Source organism: Thamnophis elegans, chromosome 1 (genome assembly GCF_009769535.1).
Source record: "Thamnophis elegans isolate rThaEle1 chromosome 1, rThaEle1.pri, whole genome shotgun sequence".
Taxonomy (NCBI): Eukaryota; Metazoa; Chordata; class Lepidosauria; order Squamata; family Colubridae; genus Thamnophis; species Thamnophis elegans.
The window spans coordinates 117080109-117086108 of record NC_045541.1 but is presented as its reverse complement, the minus strand read 5'-3'; the positions used below and the strand labels follow the sequence as shown (position 1 = coordinate 117086108).

The following is a 6000-nucleotide window of genomic DNA, read 5'->3' as shown; positions in this document are numbered from 1 at the left end:
TGGACAATTTAGCTGATTGAATCAGACTATGTCTTGATTTATTCAACAAACCACGGCTAATAGCTTATCAATGTGAACTCGAACAGTGGCTTATTCCATAAACCACTGTTAAACCATGGCTGTAATCCACTCGCAAACTGGGTTATTGCTTTAATCTGTCATTTTACAATTAAAGGAGTTAAAAGGTAACTTTGAATCATTTGTCCCATTTTGTAATTTCCATTGCTGAAAAAGAGAGTTGTAGTTCAACAAGGAAAACATAGTACTGATTATCGCTAAATGTCAATGGAGATTCTGAGTCATCCAGGTCATGGTTGCCCCAAAGGTGCTTTTACAAGAGACAATTGGAGTTTCTGGTTTTTCTTTGAAGACTCTGAGAGAACTGAAGAAGCTTCTTGGATGAGAAGCCAAAGATTTTGAAAAAGCACCTTTGGGACATAGTACTGATTACATTCCACTTCTTTAAGGAAGTGAAAACAAGAGTGTTAGGTTAGAAGGGGGCCCACAGGAGGCCTCGAAGAAGGGCTGTCCTTGGACCAGGCGAGCATCATATGTTTGCTACCAGGGAATCGAGGACCCATGAACGCCAAAGGATACGGATTTACTTCGGTGGATTGAAAAGGAGCGGGCGCGTACAGACGCGCGAAAGAAGAGGATGGTTGCCTCTTATTTTATTTTTTGCTCAGGGCTCTTCGCAACAAAAGGAGCACGAGGCGCAAAGGACGGAGACTCAGTCTGAAAACGGGACAACGCCCGTGTGATGCTGTCGAGGCCTCCACCTTTGGGAAGAGGAACAATAAAACCCTCTTCCACGCTTCACGCATTCCCACAACGCTGCGGGAATGTTGAACTGCTCCCGGAGCGTAGGCCACAAACCCAGAACCCGGGGCTGGTAATGCATTGGGCGGAGAAATTTCGGCGCGCCCGAGAGCTTCGAGTGAAGCAGGGGAGCAAAACAGCAATGTGGCGCTTTAAAGCACGAGAAATGTCAAACGGGCTCCTCCCGTATATCCCCTCCCTTCTTTTGCAAGGCGAGTCCCTGCATTTGGTGGCGGCCGGAGAAACCCCGATTCCCCCGCCACGCTCGAGCCTCGCGAACTGTTCCCGCAAGTAAGCGAAAGCGGCAAACGCGAGACAAATGAAGGGAAACGGGGCGGCGGGGTGGGGGTGGGAGAAGAGAAAGGAGGGAAGAGATCGGGGCGGAAAAAAAGGAAAACGGGAGCCACCAAGAGCACGTGACAAGCTGCAGGCGAAGAGGAGGTGTCGCGCGGGCTAGCACCGCGCCTGCGCCCCCCTCCAGGCGCGCCGACGACGTCACATGGGTGCGTGCGCACGTTTCTCTCCATCGGGTAACACGATTTGGCTGTGAATATAGCAGGAAGGGGGAGGGGGTTACATCGTCCCACTCGCGATCGCACGGTAAAAGCGGACGAGGGGGAGGAAGGGCGGACACCGGGCCTATATGTGTGTGCGGGCGTGTGAGGGGGAGGGAAGGGGAGAGGAAGGGAAGGGCGGGAGAGAACTTTCCTCGGCTCTCCTTCCAACCGAGGAACGAATCGCGCGCAACTTTCCGCGTGTCTCGCATACCTCCTGCTCTCTCTCTCTCAGGGCTGCCAGCTGAGAATATTGCCACCCGTTGTCCCCCTCCACCCGCCCCCCGCCGGCCACGAGCGTCGTGTCGAAGCCCTCGAGGGGAAGTGGGGGAGGGGGAAGGGAACGGGCGGGAGCCGCGCGGCGCCTCGCGCGTGTCAGGGAGGCTCCCTCGCGCTACACGCGGAGCGACGTTTTTCGAGGCGCCATCGCGTGCGGAGCCCGGAGCTGCGTCTGCACTGCCGCTGCCGACCCCTCGCTTTGCGTGGGACGGTGTTACCCGGTGGCCTTCGGAGAGGGTAACGTGCCTGTGGTACGCCGCACGCTTGGGCGGCCGCTGAGTCTCGGAACGCGCGCTTCTGCCCTTTTCGGGCCTTCGGTGTTTGTTTTTTTTCTTCCCCCTAACGCTGGTTTTCCCGCCGTTGCTTTTCACCGCCAAGCGCCCCCTTTGTTGACTCAGCCGCGCGTGGGGGGCGGTTTAGCTGTGCGTGGGAACCGCGTGGGTTACCCCCACCTCGGCCCAGAGCCCTGCGCTGCTTTAAAGGTAGGGGCTGCAGGTGGCTCCGAGCCACAACAAACGGGGGGCTTCCAGTCTAAAAGCACAATTTCACACTCCACCGGTTTGCTCAGTTTTTAATCATTCGGTGTAGGGTTCCAACTTAGGAAAGAGGCCTTGTGCCCCGAAGCCTTGTGATCAAGTTATTCATAGGTAAACGTGTCGTGCCAGCGCGGCCATAAAGCTGCGAGGAAACAATACCTGGAGAGACAGGCGGTCAGTCTACAAACTGTCTTTGGGAGCAGGTGACTTCTAGGATGACTAGTGGGAGAAAAACTCTGCAAACCTGAACCCAAAGTCTAATTAGGGTACTGAATCTGGACTGCAGAACACTCAGATGACCACTAAATGTACCTAAGTGTAGAAAATCTATATTTCAAATATATTAAAATATTTCATTGAGTCCTGTTACTACTACTGTGATCTTGTAGTATTAGTGGTTCCTATGAATGAGTATGATAGAAATAATTAATACAATTGGCTCTTTGGCAGTTTTGATACAATGTAATAACATTCCACAAACCATAAGGTTGGCTGTTGAAAGTCAACCTTAATAAATGTGCTTTGAAGTAAATGTTTATGTTCAAAGGCTGAAGCAAAATAAAGCCTAAGTGACATGCAGAGATTCTGGCGTATTTGGCAAATTAAATTATAAACACATGATTCAGTGCAAAGGGCAGATTCAGTGACTGATACAAGGTCATGTCTGTAGATTTTAATGCATAATTTCCTGGTTTCCCCATTCAGTATATATATACAAATTCTTTAGGGAAAAGTGATTTTCTTTTATGAAATGAGTGTCAGCCTTTGAGTGATCAATTTGGTATGTTCAAAGCTGTATTAGGGATAGTCATTTCTTTTTTTCCAAAATTAGGTATACAATATTCAACATGGTAGACTTCAAATTATGCTCAGCAGTCCAAGTGGCTTATATATATTTTAGTGGAAAAGCATTCTGTTAAGTTAGAATAGATGATATGTGAATTTGTTTTACCAGTGGAAAAGTCCAGTTTTGAATAGAATCTGACAGTGCTGTGTGGCATGTTTAATTTTTTTTAATGAGCCCATCAATTTTGTGTGTGTGTTTGATTCTTGTAATTTGGTGTATTTAATGTAAGTAATATAAAGTTGCATAAATGTATTTTTGGAAATTTTAAAAAAAATGTAACATTTTAATATGGCTGGCTATTGCTCTTTCTGCTTGTATACGGTTTTGGTTTTGCATAACTATTTCAGATGTGCTTTTTCTTTTAAAGATACAGTTCTAGAAATAAAATATATTGGCTTTTATCTGGTTTAACAACTAAGAACGGAACAGATGGAAGGTGATTGTTTTGCCCCTTTCTCTGCTAGTTCATTGCCAGTGCATTGGGGAAGCTGGCTGAATAGAGTGAACTACTTTCAGAGTGGCTTCCTTCCCTGTATTCCATGCCTGGTACCATTCCATTTAATGTAGTGTTCTGTTGGGAGGTTCCTTTCTATATAAATGTTTATTTGGATTCAGCTTTATTTTCTTTACTCTTATCACAAAATTCAGTGAGCTTATTAAACCAAAAAGTGTGGTTTACAAACAATAGCTGAAGTCATGTAACAATTTATGGTATGGTTAGTTCCTTACACCCACACACACACACGAATGACAGGGTCTTAATTTCTTTTGATCCCCGAAATAAATGCTTGGCCTTATTTTTGGAGAGGTCTTATTATTTTTGAGGTGCAGGAGGCAGCGAGCATGGTCACCTCATGGCTGCTGCTGTGTTACAATATTTTGGGGAAGGAGTTATTTTCGGGGGACAGCTTATTTTTTAGCACATGCACTCAAAAGCCTGATTGGGCTTATTATCTGGGGAGGTCTTATTTTCAGGAAAACGGGGTATATATAATGGATTTATTAGCATCAGATAGAACTTTTGTAGTTTCTTTGTACCATTTTGAAAGATATAATATGTAAACAGTAACAACTGGAGGAGTTGTTGGTCAGCACCCAAATCAGTCATGGTCAGAAGCATTCATGACCCGAGGTTTTACTGTACCACATTTGCTTTGCTTGCAATTTTGCATTCCTTCATAATATTAATAAGACATGTTTTTCTTTTCAGACTCTTAGCAATTTTTTCAGAGCTGATTACTGTGGCTTTGTCAACTAGCTGGTTTAAAAATGTGAAGTATAGGACCAGCAAGTATAACCAGCAATTGTCTGTGCAGGTGGTCCTTGATTTACAACCACAATTGAGCCCAAAATTTCTGTTGCTAAGTGCGACATTTGTTAAGTGAATTTTGCCCCATTTTATGATCTTTCTTGCCAGAGTTATTAAATGAATTACTGCAACTGTTAATCTAGTAATATGATTGTTAAGTGAATCTGGCTTTCCCATTGACTTTGCTTGTCAGAAGTTTGCAAAAGGTGATCTCATGGCCTCAGGACATTACAACCATCATAAATATGTCAAACAGTTGCCAAACATTTAAATTTTGTTCACGTGACTGTGGGGAAGCTGCAACAGTTGTAAATGTGAAAAACGGTCATAAGTCACTTTTTGAGGGTTGTTGTAATTTGAAGGGTCACTAAATGAGCTGTTGTAAGTAGAGGACTACTTGTATTTGGTATACTAAGCATTTAACATAGAGGCCAAGCCTAGTCTCTCCTCTCTGAGTTTGGGTGTTTCCCTATGTTGTTCTCTTGTGTACTTCTAAGAAGAAATTTAGAATTTGTTATCTGAACATAGATAATTTGGTTAGTCAAAGAAAATTTAAAAAGGCACTAAATGAACGTTTAGGAAGCTTGTTTTCCCTACACATAATTAATCTGTAGAATTGAAATTAACTATATTTTATAATCTAAATGGAAGTAGAACTTCTTAGTCAATCTGTGGCTGTCCTAGATTGGAGGGAGGACTGCAAGAGGGTATGAGCCCAGTAAGAGGCTTTGCTTTTTTCTTGTAATGTTGAACTACAGCTTAATATTTGAACCAAGACACTGGAATGTGAAACATTTGAAAATAGAAATGTTTTGAAATTTGAGAGGACAGAAGGTGATTTTATTTTGTAGCCATACCGTAAATATAAATAAACGTTAATGGGACCATGACATGGTCTCCTGTACTATTCCCCTTTTTAGTTCTTTGTTTCTCTGAATCAAATTGTAGCAAATTATATAGCTGATAACTCAGGGCAAAAGTGGAAGAACTTTTTTTATCAGCTTAGTTAAAATCAGAATTTGATATTTACCTGCGTTTCACTGTTAGGATGAGTTGCAGTGTAAGCATACACTAAAATATGATTTACTTCACTAAAACATCCTCAACATTTATCAATTATAGGTAGTCTTCAACTTGCAACCACAATTGAGCCCAACATTTATGTTAAGTGAAACATTTGTGAAGTGAGTTTTGCACTATTATGACTTTTCTTGCCACAGTTGTTAAATGAATCACTGAAATTGTTAAATTAGTAACATGGTTGTGATGTGAATCTGACTTCCCCATTGACTTTGCTTGTCAGAAGGTCACAGAAGGTGATCACGTGGCTCCAAGACACTGCAACCGTCATAAACATTTGATGACATATCCACAGGGATGCTGCAACAATCATAAGTGAAAAATGTCATAAGTCACTTTTTTCAATCCCATTGTAACTTCAAACAGTCACTAAATGAACTCTTGTAAATTGAGGACTACCTGTACTTTATAGTCAACATTTAACTGAAAGGCCAAGTAGATGAATTTATTGCAAAAGTTACATTTATTTTAATTATCCTTGGAATTCATACTTGGAAATAACTTTTCAAGATGTAACAAACACTGTAATGAAAATGCTTATTTGTAGCCCCAGAAAAGGGGATTGGGAAATGAACG

The 6000-nt window shown here is 43.0% G+C and overlaps 1 protein-coding gene across 4 annotated transcripts in view; it reads left to right on the top strand.

The window, feature by feature from the left end:
- Positions 1 to 1302: 1302 nt before the first annotated feature.
- The window catches only part of MGA (MAX dimerization protein MGA), a 67888-nt gene continuing 63190 nt past the window's right edge, over positions 1303 to 6000 (top strand). For 3 of the 4 annotated variants that reach the window (XM_032229285.1, XM_032229276.1, XM_032229259.1), the window contains exon 1: positions 1336 to 1419. The gene's annotated coding sequence lies outside the window, so the exon portion shown is untranslated. The other variant, XM_032229267.1, reaches the window with a different exon arrangement.